The 21,768-nt window shown below is 37.1% G+C and overlaps 1 pseudogene; it reads right to left on the reverse strand.

The window, feature by feature from the left end:
- Positions 1 to 5,759: 5,759 nt before the first annotated feature.
- On the reverse strand, positions 5,760 to 11,107 carry LOC143668505 (transmembrane protein 18 pseudogene; annotated as a pseudogene).
- Positions 11,108 to 21,768: the final 10,661 nt, after the last annotated feature.

Genomic DNA, 21,768 nt, shown 5'->3' on the forward strand with positions numbered 1-21,768 from the left:
GACTTAGAGAATGCCTTATCCACTTTCATGGTGTTCCACGTGGCATTTCTTCTGATCAAGGAAACCATTTAACATCAAATGAAGTGTGGGAATGAGCACATGCTCATAGAATCCTCTGGTTTTAGCATGTACCCCATCATCCAGAGGCAGTTGGGTTGATAGAACAGTGGAATGGCCTTTTGAAGACTCAATTACAGCACCAATTGAGTGGCAATTTCTTGCAGGCCTGGGACAATGTTCCCCAGGAGGTTATAGGTGCTCTAAATAGGCATTCATTCTATGGTGCTGTTTCTCCCTTAACCAGGATTCGTAAGATTCCCAGATCCAGGACACAAGGGGTGGAAATGTGAGTGGAGCCACTTGATCTCATCCCTAGTGATCCATTAGAAAAATTTTTGCTTTCTGCTGGTCTGCAAGTTTTAGTTCCAAACAGAGGAGTGCTCCTATCAGGAGGCACAACAAAGATTCCATTGAACTGGAAGTTAAGACTGCCACCTGACCGCTTTGGGCTTCTCATGCTTCTGAATCAATAAGCAAAGAAGGAGATTGTTGTAATGTCTGGGGTGATTGATCCCGACTATCAATGGGAAATAGGACTGCAACTCCACAAGGGAAGAAGGGTTTCCTGGAATACAGGAGATCCCTTAGGGTATCTCTTAGTATTACCATGCCTTGCGATCAAAGTAAATGGAAAACTGCAACAATACAATCTAGGTAGGACTACCAATGGCCCCAAAACCTCAGGAATGATAGTTTGGGTCATCCCAACAGGCAAAGAACCAAGACCAGCTGACATGTTTTCAGAAGATAAAGTGAAGATGGAATGCATAATGGAAGAAGGTAGTGATAAATAAGAACTACCATGTGACCGGTTACAGAAACGAGGACTGTGATGGTATGAATATTTCCTCCTTGTTTTGTTATGAGTATGTTTGTATTTGTACGTAAAGCAAATATCTTTTTTTCTTCTCTATCTTATCCCCCTTATCATATGACTAAGATGTATTGTTCATATCATAGTATTTAAGTTGAAGAATATCAAGTTTAAGAGACTAAATACCCAAGGACTTGCTCCCTATTCTGGAGAGATTTAGTGCATTTCCAGTTGTTCACAAGAAAATTGAGTGCTGTTAGGCAAAACATATGTCTCTTATTGTATTCTATTTAGAGATTAAGCATGGCTTCAGGTGATGTGTATAGCTGCCAAGCTGATAAGGGTTGGACTGTGATGGTTAGGCTCTGGTGTCATCTTGGCCAAGTGATTGTGTCCATTTGTCTGGTCATGCAAGCACTGGCCTAACCATTACTGCAAGAATATTTCATGGCTGGTTAATAATCCAGAAGACTGGTTTATTAAATCATCAATCAGTTGATTGCATCTGTGGCTGATTATATCTATGATCACTGAAGGTGTGTCTTCCACAATAAGAGAATCCAATCACCTAAATTTTATCTAATCAGTTGAAGACTTTTATGGGGAAGAATTTTCATTCTCTGCAAACCTATGAGGCTCTCCTATAGAGTTCATTGAGGACCTTCATTGGAGTTGCCAGCTTTGCAGTCTGCCCTACAGAGTTTGGACTTTTGCATCCCATAGTTGCATGAGATACTTTTATAAATCTCGTATTTGCAGATACTGTCTGTTGTTCCTATTTCTCTAACAAACCCTGACTAATACACTTTGCCTAAATGGAAACTTTTTTTTAAGATGGTCTCCCTGGATATCATCAATCCCAGTCAGAATTTCCTAGACAAGACAGGCCCAGGTCTCAGGAAGAGGGCATAGTCAGTATCAAGTTTCCCTGAGTATGAGAACCAGCAGGTTGTTAGAGATTCCTGTGAAGCCTCTAGACTCTATCCTTCCCAGTAGGTGGTGCTTATCAGCCACTGACACAAAGTGGTACAGTGCCTTTTAAGCAGGCTCTGTAGCTGCAGGAGTGTAGTTGAGACAGAGGCTGAGGGAGAAGGTGGGGTTAGGGCTTAGCCCCTGGGGTCTGACTGAGAGCTGCCACTTTTGCTGGGGGAAGATAAGCCCTTTAAACAATTATCCCCTTCACTTGACTTGTTACTTTGTCTCTCAGACCTATCTTTATTCCACCTTTGTATGAATCAGGGCTGACCATTAGAAATTTCTGAGCTTTCTCTAATGAGCTACGTAGAGCTATTAAGAGCTACTTAAAAATCCTTTTTCAGAGACAGCCCCCAGCCTGCCAAGAACTGGAACTGGTAGCTGACTCTTTGTGCTGTGGGCGACAGCCATTTTCCAGTATTTTGAGCTGATCTGACTCCAAAAAGTCTTGTTTAGTTGGGTTTTTTTTAAGACTTTTTTTTTTTTTTTTCGGTCAGCCGACTTCTATCTGCCAGGAGAAATCTATGGATTCCTTTCCTGCTTGCTCTCAGTTTCCTGCTTACTCATCTGTCCTTGGAGCTTGTATTCAGCAGTCCAAATTTTTTTCATTAAACCACAGCTTGTCTGGGCTGCCCTTCCTTGCTCCCAGCAGAGATGGCTTCCTTTCCCCGCAGGGTAGTGTTTCTGGCTAAGCCAGCCATGCAACTGTGGGAGGGGCTCCAGACTCCAGAATTGGGGGCTTTAGTACAGTTCTGTGGTGTGATCTTGGCCCTTCTCCCCATTCCAGACTGGTTATGACGTGTGTCTGGTCATGGACACCCCCCAAGCAGTTGTTCCACACAGTTCCCGGCTATTTAATAGCTGCTCTAGAGGTCTGACTAGATCCATACCTCCCTATGCCGCTCTCTTGCCCTGCCTCCCCTGCTTTCTTTTAGGATTGACCTTGTTCAAGTTGTTCCTTATACTTGGAATAGACTTCCCCATCCTGGTGAAATCCTACTCACTCTTTAAGACCCAGCTTAAATATCCCCTCTCCTCTGACTTCCCCTTGTGTCCCCTAAGAATATTTACTCCTTCTTCTGATATTGTGTAGTAGCATATCATATCTGTATATTCTGTTTTTAAGCCACTGAATATGAATTTATTAAAACATTCAAAAACAAGTGAAGCTTGTTTTTTTTAAAAAACAGACCCAATAATTTAAGTGCCCTCCATTCCCCCACTCCAAAAAAAAAAATAAAATGACCGCATCCCATGTTTATACATTGATATAAACCATTAACATCACGAACAAAGTTAAGGCAAAGTTAACAATATTGTTACACTATTTTTCACAGTAAAACAGATTTAGTCAGATGGGTGCATATTTAGATAGTCAAAATAATTTATGGATAGTGAAAATGTACAATTTCTACAAGTTTCACTCGCATTGTTAAGTCAACTATATCACAGCTAACTTTAACAATACCAAGCCTAGAATCCACTATCTGTAACAATTTCTTATTCCATTTATTTTATCATCAGGCTCTGTCACAAAGGCCTGAGAGGTGTGAACAAATCTACAGTGGTAGAGCTCCATACTAACTCAGCATTATCTTCTACTACTCTTGTTTATTTATATTACAATTTTAATATAAGTGGTCCAATTTGATTTTATGTTCTGTGATTTCAACTTGTGATATAGTGAACTCTTCTGAACCCATAATACCATTAAACATGCTGAATTGGTAATATTCAGAAATGCAAAATTAGGTATGTTATCAGGTCACCAGGTATACAATACTTGATAAATAGGGTAACTTTAAGTTTAGCATTTGATATAAGGAAATGTTATTCTTCTACAGTACTTTTCAACATTCAATATAAAAGTTTAAAAAATCAAGGACTGATAAAAACTTCAGGATAAAATTTCCACTGGACTTATCAAGAAAACTTAAAAAGGTTAGTTCTAAAGCTAGAGTCAAAATTCAAGAAATGGCTTTTCTACTAAGAACATTTAAATTGTCTATAAAATGTTATATATTTGAATTTTGAAATTCAATTTTATAATCTAAGAAAGTGCCAACTTTTAAAGTGTTAAATATATATCCTTTCATTTAGACATTTTTTTTCCTTTTGAAATCTGAGTATATTTCACTTTGGGGGAAAAAATCCTCTTAAAATTAAAACAATTGCCTAGTCTCTCCGGAATATCAGATTGTTCCATCTCCCTACCCCATATTAATGACAGACCCTTCCAATATCAAAAATTTAGAATTGCCATAGCCCAAATACCCCTAAAGAGAGGTATGGAAAGATCAAAGGAGATGGTAGAGGTATATATAGAAGATAGGATTTAACAAATGAGTATGAATGCTGAATCATTAAATTGGTATCTCTTTTAGTCACCAGTATCTTAGAGCAACTAGCAGTAAAAACATGAAATTGCAACCCATGTCAAACTCTGAAATATGTTCTACAACTAATTGTGGTCCAGTGTTTTGAAATTTATCGCTTTGTTGTATGTATGTTATTTTTCACAAAAGAAGAAGGAAAAATGTCGATTGTGATGATAAAAAAATATTTAAGCCCTCTAGCCTCCTATATTTTCGAGCAGGTAGAAGGAAAAATATGAGAGGATCGTATGGTAGCCCATGACAAACTCTGGGATCTGTCTTGTAACCACTTGCTGAAGAGTGCTTTGAAAACTATTGCTTTTTTATTTCTTTGCTTTGTATATGTTATACTATACAATAAAAAAGTTAAATAAAAAATTAAAATAACTGTCCCCAAATCATTCTTTTTTAAACCAAAATCAAGAGCCAATATCATTCCCTTTATTAAACATTATATTTAAAAAAAATTAGATCTCTATTCAGTTCCTGTCATTCTCTAGTTATGGTTCCAGATTTGAAAAGAACCAGGAACTTACAGTATATAAACTATTTGTTAAAATAAATATTATAAAGTCATATTATACCTATTTTAATAAAATGATAGCATTGTATGCTTGAGCACCCAAGTACAGGAAAACAAGGCATGAAACTTAAGAGGGAATATAAGCAATCTTTCTATTTCTCATGAAGTTCTAGTAGTTGCAGAAAACTAAAATATCCATTCAAAATTTCTAATTTTGTATCCTGAAAAATAAAAACAAAAGGCTCATTCAACATATTCTTTTCTGTAGAATCTTGACTTAATGGTTTCAGTTGTCTTAACATTTTAGCCATTATGAAAAAGTGAAGTAGGCTCTAAATTGATTTTGCTTAAAACAGGGCCTGTCCTGTGTGAATGTTTTCAGAGACCTAATGTTATAAGAATTGGATTATTAAAACCGAAATATACTTTTTCATGACCTTGCTTCGAAAGTCTTTTTTAAAATGGCTTCTCCAGTCCAGGGTTCTTGACCTTGGCAGTGTCGATATGTTGAGCTGGATAATCCTTTGTCGTGGGGTACTGTGCTGTACATTAGAGTATGCTCAGCAGCAGCCTGTGGCTCAATCCACTACACACTAATAGCGCCCACCAGTCATGACATTCAAAATGTCTTCAGACATTGCCAATGTTCCCAGGAGAACAAAATCACCCTTGCTTGAGAACCCGGTTGTAAACTAGAAAACACAACATAAGTAGGTAATGGTGCACACGAGTGGAATATCATTAAATATTATTTAACATTTCTATATTGATTTAACATTTTATAATTAATACTAATTACATAAATGGTGTGAGCTAATTAGCAAATTATGAAAGGCACTTATTAGAGACTATTTACATAGTTTAACTAGTCACACTACAAACATTCTAAATATAGATCTATGTTTAAGAAATCTGATTGATATTAAGTGTTTGTTTTAAAACTAACTTTAGCATTTGTTCTATCACTGTGGATTTCCCAATAAAAGAATCTCTCACCTTTTCAAACCATGAATCAGTTCCTAAAAAAAGGATACCTATAAGATGTATACTTTAACATTGGCAACGACAGTGGAGGAAAAAAATCTAACATAAAAAATCCCAAACAATTGTAACACCATTCTTCTTTTTTTCTCTTCTTCTTTCTTTTTCTTTTCTCTTGTAAATTCCTCAGGTCAATCACTACATTTGAAGTCTTACATACCCACATAATCACAATGATCATGGCATTGAACAGGAGTGGAGCTGAAAATATTATATATATGAGCATCCTTCTTGAATCAAAATACTGGTGTTTTGAAAATAATGTCCAATTCATTGCAATTACTTCGTTGATATATTCAGCACAGTAGACTAAAAATTACTAGGCATAGAAAATGCCCAATCTGTAGCTTATAACTTTGGGATGAGAAACAACTAAGCAGCATGCAGAGGCCATGGAAGAGGGCAAGTCCTATCAGCCATGGCTCAGTCCGGTCTGTCTGCATGATCACGGATAGAATGCTGACCAGAAAGGCTGGGATCTCTGTATATTCTGTATCTCCAGATAGATTTTGAGTTCTGGAAGCAATTTGCCATTGAAATCCTTGTGACTGCAGTACGAGATCAATCAGTGTTTGTTTTTGTTGGGGTCAGGCAGAGCAGCTTGAGATCTGTGCAGCCTACCAATTTATGGAGGAGGCTCATCTGCAAGCTGCAGAATATTTTTTCTTCTATGATTAGTACTTCCTTTCCTGGAAAAGGAGGACATGGATCAGAAAACAAAAGAGAAAGTCAGAGGATATTATTTCCTTAATGATGAGATCATTAATGCATTTGTGTGATGACTATAGGACCAGATTTGAGAGCTCCCAGTTCAATTATAAATTGTTCAGAGTGGCCCTGCTATCTTCTGACTGTGTTTATATATCCACTACTGTAGCTTCCTGAAAGGAACAATTTCTATTAATGCACTGATGAAGCAGCAGCATACTAATTCTGCCAGCAAACAATGGATGGGAGCTGAGGTTTGGAAAGAGGTAAACCTTCTAATATTTTTATCTTCTTGAGTGAAATAATTTAAACAATGACATATAATCATATTTGAATATTTCTTTCAGGTGTAATGAATCATCCATTACAACATTTTCAAGGTTGTTGGGGATAAGCAGAAGAATCTTTGTCAACGTTTGGGATATCCTGACTATTATCAAAGCCAGCAGCATAAGCAACAGAAATTGGCATTGGAATCTTTGAAAGCCATCTATTTAACGATTCCAGTGTCTAAACCAGATCACTGGGTTCCTAGAGAAAACTTCAATTTCCTGGAGTTTATGATTTTCCAGAATTCATTTAAAACCATTATTCCGACAGAGTAGCAGCTTGGGTCAAAGCCACTGATACAGGAGGTGAACTCTTCACATTTTCAGGAAGAATCCAGAGGCTTATTTTTTGGAGTCCCTTCTTTCCAATTTTTAAAATTTAGCTACCTGTATTTCCTAAAAGTTCCAGGACCTGATAGATGATAACTAGCTTCTAAGTATTAGATAAACTATAGGTAGCTTTTATTTTCATTGTAAGCAGCCAGTTTACTGTTACTTTTATTGTAATTATGAATAATTCAGAAACATTTATTGGAAAAAGAAAAACTTAATATTGTGATTGAATGTTTAAATGTACATATCATAGTATCACGTTATAGGTGCAGAATTATAAGCTGCAGACTCATAATTTTTCCATTAAATGAGCCCAGAGACTCAAGTTTAAAGAAATGTTTCTTTATTCTTCCACCTTCAAGGCATTTTCTTTTTCATTTCATGTGGTTTTTATCCATGCAGAAATCCATTTGTTATAAGAGCATAGTATATTGAATCCAAGAAAATGCTTGTGTTTTTTTAGTTGTTGAGAAGTAGTTAGAGGTGACTCAGAGAATGTATATTTTCAGTAAGTGCATTAAGGACTCATGTAAATCACTTACACTAAGAAGTATTTTTTAATGGATTGAATGACTTTGAAAAGAATATTGGCCCCTGAACTAATCCCAGATCTTAGATTCATTAATTCTGAGATTTCTCCATGAATTTCTGATTTCTCTCTTGGAGTGGGTTGAAACTTTTAGCTTCTCTGACTTAGTTTCTTCACCTTTCAAGTGTGAGAATCAGATTGATCTCAGCACTTTGTAGAGCTACAGTGCTAGTCCTTTAGAGAACATTATTAAATTCAAAATTATAGTATCCATAGCAACCATAACTAGGTCAGTTTGCACTTGAAGTAACAAATAACAGCAGAGGATTTGTATCCCTTTACAGCCATTCTGTGTTTGCAAAACCTTGTTGGGCTGCTGATGATAAGTAGCTTTGCAGGAAAAGAGATGAGCAGCAGCTAGGGGAGAGTTATTTTCCTATACATTTTGTGATCCACATACTCAAAAAACTTTGTGCAAATTAGCCAACGTGTATGTGCTTTTACTTCACCCAACTAACATGAATGCTCAGGTAATGATTTTAAGTTATTTCTTTTAAAATATTGTGATTAACATTTAATAAAAATAATATCTGGGTGGTGCGATGGTGGCTCAGTGGCAGAATTCTCACCTGCCATGCTGGTGAAACAAAAACCTAAAGGATTCCTATAAAAAGAATTGGAGCGACATGGAGATTTCTTCTTTCCATTTAGGTCACAGCTAATTTTGTCTCCATAGCACTGTTTTTTTAATTGAACCAAGAAATATTCTTTGTTGCTCCTCGATCACCACTGTTTTATTTAACAGCATAAATAATATTATCTATTTATTATAAATAAATTGTATTCATTTATACATTTTACATTTTGTAAAAGAAATTGTATTCATGTACAATATATATACAAAATATGGACTGATACATATACGAAGTGTGGACCTAGAAGGGAACTTGCCATTCTTAGTTTAAACATTTCTATGGTTGACAATTTTAAACACTCTACCAGTTCTTAAGTTTTCTGTAGCATTGAATGCTCCTTCTTTGAAATCACCCAGCCAAAATACTGTCATCTATTTAAATCAATAAATATAACAAAGATTAGGATAACTATCATTTACTGAACACCAACTATATACCTGTCATTTGCATATTGTAGCTAATGTAAACCTCACAACAATCCCAGGGGACAAATATTACCATTTCTGTTTTGCGGATGCAAATGAGTCTCAAAGCAGTTAAGCAACTTCACTCTGGATCAGCTGTCAGAGAGCAGAAATAACAGTCAAGCCCAGGTGTCAGGCTCTAAACCTGTGCCCGTCCCATCATGGCACATTTTCATTATAAAAAGGGTAACTTACACCTTGCTTTGTCTGTAGTCTCTGCACGGTTGGTTCCAAAAGAAAATAATGCCTGATCATCAGAGTAATGAGTGTTGGACTAGTTCTCAGCTTTGACCTATTTAGCTTTTTTGGAAACAGGTACAAAAGGCATAAGTGGTTGTGAGAGTTCATATAGCTGGTTAGTTCAAACCCAGAACTAGAAACTGTGTGTCTTGGGTCCTAAACTGTTTTATGCCCTTACTTCAATACATTGATTATTAATCCAGAAAACAATTTATTTGCTGTTGCAAGACATAACTTGGCTAGACTCTTAAAGGAAAATAGCTCATTGTGTGGGCATTCTTTGCACATCTTCCTCTTCCTTTCCTTCTGATAATATATAAGTGAATTAGGAATAATCAGGCCAACCAGAGACAAATTAAAAACATAGAAGGGGTGGGCCACGGTGGCTCAGTGGCAGAGTTCTCACCTGCTATGCCAGAGACCCAGGTTCGATTTCCGCTTCCTGCCCATGGAAAACAAACAAAAACATATATGCCATTTAGTTTTAAATTTGCTAATTGTATAAGTGATGTATAAGCTAAAAATTCAGACCATTTGAGGGTGGGCTTTATAAGGCTAAAAATCCAGAACTGCAAAGAAACAAAAGGCTTTCAGAAGAAGAGTACAGTGAGAAAACAAATGGAGAGATTTAAAAAGACCATAAAGGCAAGAAAGAGAAACAGCTCAGAGACTCTGAACTTGGATTATGCACACCCCAAGAGAGATGTTAGGGCAGGGAAGTTCTATAAGAGGACTCTTCAACAGTATGATATTTAATCAACTTTCAGCACTCCACAGGAAGGCAGCCTTAATCTATTACTAAGGAGGGAAACTGGATTTAAATAGAAGGAATCTTGATTCCTCAGTGACCAAAGATTATGAAAGAAACAGTTTAGTATCTATGGCAAAGTGTGGGCCTGTATGTGTGTCAGGGATGGGGAAAGAGAGTGAGGATAGCCAAGGGTAGCCAGAAGGATGAGTATAGCAATGGGTGTGATGGTCTATAAAAGTCCCAAGAAAGCATATGCAATTGTAAACTTGTTTCAAAATGAATTAACCAACATGTATCTAGGCACTTGTTTCTTAAAGTGTGTACTAAGACTCGTTTTGACTATTGTCATGGTCAGCTTCATGTGTCAACTTGACCAAGTTGTGGAACCTGTTTGTCTGGTTGGGCAAGTGCTGGCCTGTCTGTTGCAATGAGGACATTTCATAGAATTAGATCATGATCACGTCAGCTGCATCTACAGCTGATTCCATTTGTAATCAGCCAAGGGGAGCTTCTTCTGCAATGAGTGATGCTCAGTCTAATCACTGGGAGTCTTTTAAGGAGAATTCAGAAGAGACAGGCTGCCTTCTCCTGCTTTGGCCAGCAAGCCTTATTGGAATCGTTGGCTTCACAGTCTTCCCTGTAAATTTTGGACTCTGCATTCCCACAGTCATGTGAGACACTTTTATAAATTTTATATTTGTGAGTGTTCCCTGTTGATTCTGTTTCTCTAAAGAACCCTAACTAATACAGCTATAGTTTAAAGAAATCATACATAACATTTAAATAATTTGTTCTGAAGACAGATCAAGGTGAAAGTGAGTCACTATGCCAGTCAACAAATATTTACTGTGGGCCTAATATTTACCAGTGACAGTGGGAGTGCTCACATGCAAGAAGCAGACAATCATTTTTCAGAATTCTGATCTAGTTGGGGTTGTGAGAATAGCCTCAGGGAGCAATGATGTCACAGAATAATCTGTATTTCTGCTGACCTTGGCAACATTTGATAAGTGCTGTGACCTTGGTGATGGTGGTCACATTTTTTTCAAAGATCTATAAACTGTCAAAAGCAGATTGGATCCTGACCATAACTAAGACTTGGCCCTTATCCAAACTAAGACTTGGCCCTTATCATTTTCTACAAATTAAGGCTTATGTGGGAGTTCTAACACTTCATATTGTCCTGAGTAGTATGCATTGAAAACATGCAATTTGCTAATATTCTGCCTTCTCTAGTCTCTTAGTTTATTGTTTCCTACCCTTTCTTCATGCATCAGGGAGCAAAGAGAACTAAAGTATTTCAGTGTAGCAGATCAATTCAGTGTTTCCCCCATTGATAAGCACCAATTCCCATAAATATTTAACAGCTATTAAAGAAGAGAAGGATAATATCCCTCAAATTATTTAAAGCTTGCAGTGTAGTTTCCCACAGGCTTATTCAGATACTGTCCTGGGTGATTTGAAGTATTCATGGTAAATTGTCTCTTTTTTAGGTTCCTCTAGTTTTTCTCTGTGACAGGTCTGAAGATTTTCTACAACGCAATTATCTCTGTAATGTTTTCTATAGGTGACTTCAACAATAACTTTTACATTTGTCTAGGGTTTTTATGATGCATGAAGTTTATATCTCGATTGGAATTTTGGTGTTTTTCAATTAATAAAACCACCCATTTGCTGGGTATTTCTTGGGGTGGGCTTACTCTACAGCTGTCTGACTTCATCCATTCATTACTTGCTGATCTTTCACTGTTTCATTTTTAGAGAATAGCTAATGTTTCTGTGTTTTAAGGGAATTGTGTGCACTCACCACAGATTGACCACAGCCTTAGAAATAAAAAGTGTGGTTTAACCTGAGGGCTTTAATGTTATAATAAAAACCATTCCAACTCATTGAGTAATTACTATACTTTGGTACTTTGTGTAGATATTAAATTTTTACAGCTAACTAAGATTCATAAAGATTAGGTCTGTTAAATTCCCCCAATTGTGAATCTAAATATTCATCTTGAACTTAACTTGTTTTTCTTTCCTCAGGTTCCCTAGAAAACAGAGACTAAGGTGGTGATGCTTTATTTGGAAGCTGAAAAGTCATGGCAGCGAGGTGAGGGAAAAGAGAAACAAGGTGAGGAAGGACGGAAAGCAGTATGAAAAGATGTGTTACCAGGCTGGCCACTGCTTCCTGACAAGCTGTGATGTTAAATTGGGTCAATGGGACGACGCATCTGTTCTGCACAAGGAACACCTACATGATTAGGCTGTGTGGAGAAACCCTGCTTTGAGCAACACGTGAGGAGTGAGGAAGGATAAATCGTTTGTCCAGCTCTCTCCCACTTCTGTTTTCCTTTGGTCAAAGTTTGCCACATTGGAAAATAACTTCTCTGTATTTCTGAATTTCTTGCTCTTCACTAGATCTCACACATACAAGGTTCTGTTTCATTCAAGTCTGAAATTAGTGGGAGGAGCTCCAAACTCCGGGTTAATCAGCCCCCAATAGCAGGTCCAGAAGTAGATCAAGGGGACATAGGCTGGCGCCTGAGATTTGCATGTGATACACTGACTATAAAAGAACTCTTTAATTTTTGTACCTAAACCTTCTCTCCATAGCCTTCCCCGTCCTAAATAGTACTTTCCCAATTATTTAAGGTGAACGTCACTGAGAAATTTCTGATTTCTCTCACTCCAATCTCTAATTGAACAGCTGTTGAGTCTTTCTGGCTTGCCCCCAAAACATCTCTCAGGCCAGCCCACATCTCTCCAGTTTTATTGTTGACAACCTGGACTGAACCACAATCATCCCTGACCTGCATGAGTACACTGGTCTCCCCACTGTTGTTCTTGCTTCCACTCTGGGCCCTTGCAACTCATTCTTCGCTGAGCTGCCAGGATGGTTTTTCAAGAAAGTATGTTATAAATGATCATTCTTCAGCCTAAAACCAAACCCTCTTTGGTAAGTCCCCTGATTACATCTCCAATTTCATCTCTTGCAGATTCCTCACAGATTTGTTTAATGCTTGCACACCTTAGTACAAATTTATTTTGATTTATATTTATTATAATAAAAATTTGTGAATGTATGTGATAGTCAGGCTCTGATATCAACTTGGTCAAGTGATTATGCCCAGTTGTCTGGTTAGGCAAGCACTGGCCTGACCATTGCTACAAGGATATTTTGTGGCTGGTTGGTAAACTGGAAGGCTGGTGTATTAAATCATCAGTCAGTTGATTGCATCTGTGGCTGATTACATCTGCAATCAACTAAGGTGGGTCTCCCATCAAAGAGATAATCCAATCAATTGAAGACTTTTAAGGGTAAAGAGACTCTTACTGCTTCTTCAGACAGCAAGCCTCTCCTAATGAGTTCATCTAGACCCTTCATCAGAGCTGCCAGCTTCACTGCCTGCCTTATGGATTTTGGACTCTTCCATTCACACAGTTGTGTGAGACACCTTTATAAATCTCTTATTTTACAGATATCTCCTGTTGGGTCTGTTTCTCTAGAGAATCCTGACTAACACAATGTATATTCCAAATGTTTTCATTTCTATTTGTGCTGCACACTGGGTCATTTTTTTCGGCTCCAGCCTCTGCTCACAAATTTTGTTTCCAAGTGTGTCTAATCTGCTATTTCACTCATTCATTGATTTTTTTTGTATGCTGTATGGTGAGGGTCACATTTCATTCTTTTTCCATGTGAGTACCCCATTATTGCAGCAACATTTGTTGAATTTTTTTGCTTGTTTGTTTTTCTTGCTTGTTTGTTTTGGGGAAGTGTATGGGCTAGAAATTGAACCTGGGTCTCCTGCATGGCAGGTAAGATTCTACCAGTGAACTACCCTTGCACCCCCTCATTCATTAATTTTAAAAATATATATATTGAGATATCTTCATACACCATACAATCCATCCAAAGCAAATAATCAATGGCTCACAGTATCATCACATAGTTGTGTGTCATCACCATGATCATTTTTAAAGCATTTGCACCACTCCAGAAAGAGAAATAAAAGTACATTCCAAATCCCTATCCTCCTTCTCATTGAACATTAGTATTGCAATTAACCCAATTTTTTCACCCCTTATCCCTTCCTACTATTTATTTATTTTTATGTTTTTTTTTTTCTTATCTGTCCATACCATGGCTAAATGGTGTGTAAGCCAGAAGGTTTTCACAATCACACAGTGTTCAACTTTGTAGCTGTCAGAATGCAATATACCAGAAATGGAATGACTTTTAAAGAGGGGAATTTAATGAGTTGCTAGTTTACAGTTCTAAGGCCGAGAAAATGTCCCAATTAAAATAAATCTATAGAAATGTCCAATCTAAGGCATCCATCCAGGGAAAGATACCTTGGTTCAAGAAGGCCGATGAAGTTCAGGGTTTCTTTCTCAAGTGAAAGGGCACAAGGCGAACACAGTCAGGGTTTCTCTCTCAGCTGGAAGGGCACATTGTGGACACGGCATCTTCTCCTAGCTTTCTCTCCTGGCTTCTGGTTTCATGTAGCTCCCCAGGAGGCATTTTCCTTCTTCATCTCCAAAGGTCGCTGGCTCGTGGACTCTCTGCTTTGTGGTGCTGCTCTTTCTGAATCTCTTATTCTCCGAAATGTTTCCTCTTTTATAGGACCCCAGTAAACCAATCAAGACCCACCCAAATGGGTGGAGACATGTTGTCACCCAATCCAGTTTAACAACGACTCTTGACTAAATCACATCATCCAAGGAGATGATCTGATTACAGTTTCAAACATACGGTATTGAATAGGGATTATTCTACTTTTATGAAATGGGATTTTGATTAAAACATGGCTTTTCTAAGGGGCATACTTCCCTTCAAACCAGCACACACAGTCACACTGCAAAATATGTGTAGTTATATAATTCAAGGATCAAGGCTACTAGAATACAGTTCAACAGTTTTAGTATTTCCTTCTAGCTATTCTAATTCACTAAAAACAAAAATGGATATCTATACAATGCAAAAGAATAATCTCCAGAATAAACCCTCGGCTTTATTTGAAATCTCTCAGCCACAAAATTTTATTTTGTCTCATTTCTCTCTTCCCCTTTTGATCAGGAAGGCTTTCTCAATCTGACTATACCAGGTCCCAGCTCATCTCCTGGAATCATGTACCATGTTCCAGGGAGATTTACATCCCTGGAGTCATGTTCCACTTATGGAGGAGGGCAGTGAGTTCACCTGCTGAGTTGGTTTAGAGAGAAGCCACATCTGAGCAACAAGAGTTTCTCTGGGGGTGACACAGGGAAAATCATAAGTAGGCTCAGCTTCTTCTTTTCAGAAATAAGTTTCATAGGGGTGGTCCCCAAGATTGAGGACTCAGTCTATTGAATTGATTATTGCTAAAGCTTGTGAGAATATCGGGTCTTCTCCAGGTGTGGAAATGTAATATTTCTTCCTCCCTCCTTAGTCCCTCAAGGAGACTTTGCAAAAACTTTTTTATTATCTGCCCAAATTACCCTGGGATATATTGGGGCATCACATTAACTTATGCAAACCAGCAAGATCTCACTTTCTATTCAAGATTCTGTGCAATTATGACATTTGGATAAACTGACCATACAAGTTAAACTAGATTGTTTGCTACTAAAAATATAAAATTTTCACCAAATAAACATCTCTCCCTTTGGTCTCACACAGAAATTGAAGTTTTAAATCTTTAATCCAATTTATTTTAGTCATATCCAGATTAGCTTCATTCATATCTCTGGTTGAAATCTAATCAATTTTTCAACATTTTTAACAGTTGCTGGATGGGGTAATGCTAACTTTCGTAGCTTCAGCACTCTGAGTCTTAGGTGTTATATATATATATACCCCAAAATTCCAGGGAATGACCAGGTTATACACAAAGAGCTCAGTATCTAAGGATTTAGAAATAACAGTTACAACTCCAGAATATATGTAACTGCTGTAAGAGCTTACAATCTAGGAACTTTTGCAATAGGTGTTCTCCTGACAACCTATGCCTTCTAATTCAGTTCTCAAGAGTTTTCACATTATACTTAGTCCATATTAATGAGGAATTATAATATTTGTCATTTCATTTCTGCTTAATTCATTTAACATACTATATTCAGGTTTCATTCACCTAGTTGCATGCCTCACAACTTCACTCCTTCTTGCGGCTGGTCAGTAGTTGGTTGTACGTATAAACCACAGTTCCCCTTTCATTCCTTAGTCAGTATACCCTTAGGCAACCTCCGTCCATTGCAAACACTGCCACCATAAACACCAGTGTGCAAATGCCCATCCATGTCCCCACTCTCAGTTCCTCCAAGTATATACCTAGCAATGCAGTTGCAGGATCCTAGTGGCAACTGTGAAGCCGTTACACTGCCCTCCAGAGGGACTGCACCACTTTACTTCCCTACCAACAGTGAACAGTTACATCTATCATTCCACATTTTCTTCAGCACTTGTATCTCTCTGTCCATTTTTTAAAACTTTTTTATTGTATAATATAACATATATACAAAGCAACAAAAGAAAAAAGCAATAATTTTCAAAGCTCTCTTCAACAAATAGTTACAGGACAGATCCCAGAGTTTGTCATGGGCTACCATACCATCATCTCAGTTTTTTTCCTTCTAGCTACTCCAGAATATAGGAAGCTACAAGGGATAATTTTTTTTATCATTACAATCAACTTTTTTTCTTTTTTGTGAAAAATAACAAATATACAAAAAAGCCATAAATTTCAAAATGCATCACAACAATTAATTGTAGAACCAATTTCAGAGCTTGGTATGGGTTACAATTCCATAATTTTAGGTTTTTACTTCTAGCTGCTCTAAGATACTGGATTAAAAGAAATATCAGTTTAATGATTCAGCAATCATATTCATTTGTTAAACCCTACCTTCTCTGTATAACTCCACCATCACCCTTGATCTTCCTCCCACTCTTTGGCAGAATTTGGGCTATGCCCATTCTAACTTCTTCATGTTGGAAGGGGCTATCAATAATATGGGGTAGGGAGATGGAACTAGCTGATATTCTGGAGAGGCTGGGCTGTCTAGGTTATAGGACTTATCCGATCCAGGTACCCATCCGGAGGTTGTAGGTTTCTGGAAAGTTACCCTAGTGCATGAAACCTTTGTAGAATCTTGTATATTCCCTAGGTGTTCTTTAGCATTGGCAGGAATGGTTTTGGTTGGTCTTTGACAAGTTATGATAGGTAGCAATGTCCAACTGAAGCTTGTATAAGAGTGACCTCTAGAGTAGCCTCTCAACTCTATTTGAACTTTCTCTGCTACTGAAACTTTATTAGTTACATTTCTTTTCCCCTTTTTGGTCAGGATGCAATTGTTGATACCATGGTGCCAGGGCTGGACTTATCCCTGGGAGTCATCTCCCACACCACCAGGGAGACTTTCACCCCTGGATATAGAGGGGAGGACAATGATTTCACTTGCAGAGTTGGGCTTAGAGAGAGTGAGGCCACATCTGAGCAACAATAGAGGTTCTCCTGAAGTAACTTAAGCATGCGTATAGGTAGGCTAAGCTTCTCTGCTACCTACATAAGTGTCACAAAAGTAAACCTCGAGATCAAGGGTTTGGCCTATTGATTTGTGTGTCCCTAATGTTTGACATGGAATCAGGGAATTCCCTGATGATAAAGTTTAATAGTTCCATATATTTTCTCCCGTCCCTCAAAGGTCTTCACCAATACTTTTTGATTAGCTGCTTAATATATTCTAAGATGTGTGCAGGCATTACATTAAGCTATGCAGAATTAAAGGCCTTCATTCTCATTTTGGATTCCCTGTGTTTCAATTGTTCAAATGAGCTATCCAGACAGGTTGGGTTAGATCATGTGCTATAGAAAATTCAGGTTCCAGACAAAATAAACCTTTCTTCCTTTGGTCTCATAGAGTAGGTGCAGTTCTAAAATATAGACAATGTCTTTCTTACCCCTGTGGTCTGAACTACCTTAATCCTGACCTGATCAACCTCATTATTATCTCTAAATACCAGGTTATAAATATATAAAACAGCATCTCAAAATCCAGAAATAATAATTACCACTTCAGAATAAATGTGTCTGCTATAAGAGCTTACAATCTAGGCCCCTGTTCTCTCTGGTGATTTTTAAACAGTTTATCACACATCATACAATCAAACTTAAGTAAAAAATCAGTTATTTCTGGTATAATCAGTTAGTCATGCCTTCACCACCACAGTCTATGTGAAGACATTCCATTTCTATCACAAAGAACCCCATACCCAACCCTTATATCCCTGCTTATTGACATTTAGCTTTGGCATAGTACCTTTGTTACATTTAATGGAAGCATATCACAATGTTACTGTTAACTGTAGCCCTTAATTTACACTGATCGTATGTTCTCCTGTGTACCATCTTATTTTCAACACCTTGAAATATTGACATTTATTTGTTCTCCCTCATGCAGAAACATTCTTATATTTGTACATTTAATCACCATCATTGTCCACTCTTATCATTGCTAAGTTATACTATTTTATCCATTATCTTTCCTTCTGGTGTCATACATGACGCCAGCACTTCTCCTTCAACCATAAGCACACTCAGCTTCATTCAGCGTACTTATGTTACCGTGCATCTGTAACAAAGATATCAGGATTTAAGAGATGATTTTGAGTGCTGAATCATTACAGATATACATTCTTTTTTTGCTTTCTGGTATATTGAAATAGACTGAGGGAAATTCCTTAAATCTCTAAATTGTAATCTAATGGCTTTGCTCTCTGATAATGATTGTATAGCCCTTATTTTTTTCTGCCCCTGTGATTGTAAAAACCTTGTGACTAACCTGCATTTGCATCCAGTTATCCAGTTTTTCAACTTTAGAGCCTTGTAAGCACTAAAGACAGCCCCTAATGTTTATTAATGAAGTCTTGGGTCAGCCCAGAACTAACCCACTTGATGACTGAGACTGGATCTAACCAAAGTGGGCCTGTCTGACATGTTCAGTAGGATTCAGCCTACAGGTCAGTTTTACCCCATTCCACCATTTTCTTACATATTTTCTGTGACTAAGCATGTAATCAATCTATGCAGGCACAATAATTAGATCACCTTTAACTATATCATCTGAAGCCACTGTGCTCACTATCCTAAACCCTGCCCATCCTTTTCTCTAACAAAACTGTCAGAATTACTTCAGTTCAGGGAGGCAGATTTGTGACTGACAGGCCATCTGCTCTTCTATTAGGCACCTAGTAATAAACTCTTTCTCTCTTTAAACCCTGGTGTCTCAGGAATTGGTATTGAGCACATCAGGCAAAAGAATTCATGGCCTTTGCTGGTAATACTACCATCATAAAGTATTGGGCTAACCATTTCTGGATCTTCACAATCATTACTGCTGAACATTCTGTACTCCTTCAGCACCAAATGCCCAATCTCAACCCTCTTTCTATCTCTTGATAACCTGTGTTCTTAATTTTAACTCTCAAAATTCACTTATTAATGATAATTCATATTAGTGAGACCATATAGTATTTGTCCTTTGTTTCTGGCTAATTTCCATCAGTATAATGTCCTCATAGTTTCATCCATGTTGTTACAAGCTTCATGATTTATTCTGTCTTAAAGTTAGTTGCACAATATTCTATCATATGTATATACCACAGTTTGTTTATCCACTCATCCATTGATGGACATTTGCACTAGTTCCATATTTTGGCAATCTTGTCCTGGAATTTTTCTTTTTTTTTGAGATACTTCTTGATGACTAATTCAATCTCTTTATTTGTTATTGGTTTGTTGAGGCCATTTCTTCTCAAGTCAAAGTTTGACTTATGCTGTTCTAGGAAATTGTCCAGTTGTTCATGCTTTTCTGAGAAATTGTTCATTTCATCTATGTTGTCTAGTTTATCAGCATATAGTTGTTTATAGTATGTTCTCATTAAATCCTTTGTTACTGTGGGACCACTAGTTATGTCCCCTCTCCCATTTCTCATTTTATTTATTTGCATCTCTCTGTCTCTGTCTCTGTCTTTCTCTCTCTCTCTCTCTCTCTCTCTCTGTCATTCTAGCTAAGGATTCATTGCTTTTACTGATTTTCTCAAAGAACCAACTTACAGTTTTGCTGATTTTCTCCATTGTTTTCATGTTTCCAATTTCATTTATTTATGCTAATCCTTATTATTTCTTTCCTTCTGTTTGCCTTGAAGTTAGTTCACTATTCTTCCTCTAGTTCTTCCTGGTGAACAGTTAATTCCTCAATTTTTGCTCTTTCTTCTTTTTTAATATAGATGTTTAGGGCAATAAATTTTCCTTTCAGCACTGCCTTTGCTGCATCCAATGTTTTGATATGTTTTGGTTTCATTTTGGTTTGCCTCAAGATAGTTACTGATTTCTCTTGTAATTTCTTCCTTGATCCACTGGTTGTTTAAGAGTGTATTGTTTAGCCTCCATATGTTTGTGAATTTTCTGGCCCTCTGCCTATTATTGATTTCCAAAGTCATTCCATTATGATCCAAGAAAGTGTTTTGTATAATTTCAATCCTTCAAAATTTATTGAGACTTGCTTTGTGACTCAGCGTGTGGTCTATATTAGAGAATGATGCATAAACATGTGAAAAGAAACTTTTGTATCTTGCAGTTGTGAGGCATAATGTTCTGTAAATGTCTGTTAAGTCTTGCTCATTTATTGTATTATTCAAAAATCTCTGTTTCCTTATTGATCCTCTGTGTAGATGCTCTATTCATTGATGAGAGTGTTGTATTGAAGTCTCCAATTGTTATTGTAGAGGTGTTCACTTCTCCCTTCAGTGTCATCAGTGTTTGCCTCATGTATTTTGTTGAACTCTGGCTTGGTACATAAATATTTATGATTGCTATGTCTTCTTGATGAATTGCTACTTTTATGAACACACAGTGTCCTTTGTCTTTTTAAATTGTTTTACATTTGAAGTCTAATTTGTTGCACATTAGTATATCTAACCCCACTCTTTTCTGGTTGTTGTTTGTGGGAAATATCTTTTTCCAAGTTTTCACTTTCAATTTGTTTTTGTCACTGGGTCTGAATTGAGTCTCTTGTAGACAGCACACAGATGGGTCCTGTTTTTTAATCCATTCTACCAGTCTATGTCTTTTGATTGGGGAGTTAAATGCATTAACATTTAATGTTATTACTGTAAAGGCAGTACTTTCTTCTACCATTTTAGTTTTTTTGGATTTTATATGCCATATTTTTTCCTTTTTACCTTTACTGATAGTATTCATTTCTGCACTCTTCTCCAGATCTGTCTTTTCCTATCCACCTGTAGTGCTCCCTTTAGTACTTCTTGCAGAACCAGTTACTTAGTCACAAACTCTCTCAGTGATTGTTCATCTGAAAATATTTTAAACTCTACTTCATGTCTGTGAAGGACAGTTTTGGTTGGTATAGAATTTTTGGACAGCATTTCTTTTTCTTTCAGAATCTCCCATATATCATACCAGTGCCTTCTCACCTCCAAAGTTTCTGCTCTAAAATCCACACATAATCTTATTAAGCTCTCCTTGTGTGATGGATTGCTTTTCTCTTGCTGCTTTCAGAATTCTCTCTTTCTCTTTTGTATTTAACAGTCTGATTAATAAATGTCTTGGAGAAGTTTTATTCAGATTTGTTCTGTTTGGGGTATGCTGTGCTTCTTGGAACTGTAATTTTATGTCTTTCATAAGAGATGAGAAATTTTCAGTGATTATCTCCTCCATTAGTCTTTCTGCCCTTTTTCCCTTCTCTTCTCCTTCTGGGAAACCTATAATATTTTCTTCATGTTGTCAATCAATTTCCTGAAACCTGCCCATATTTTTCATTCTTTTCCCTATCTTTTTTTTTGTATGTAGGATTTCATATGTCCTGTCCTCTAATTCACTTATCTTTTCTTCTGCCTCTTCAAGTCTGCTGTTGTAGGTCTCCATTGTTTTTTTACCATCCATT

This window comes from Tamandua tetradactyla, chromosome 24, assembly GCF_023851605.1.
Source record: "Tamandua tetradactyla isolate mTamTet1 chromosome 24, mTamTet1.pri, whole genome shotgun sequence".
Lineage (NCBI taxonomy): Eukaryota > Metazoa > Chordata > Mammalia > Pilosa > Myrmecophagidae > Tamandua > Tamandua tetradactyla.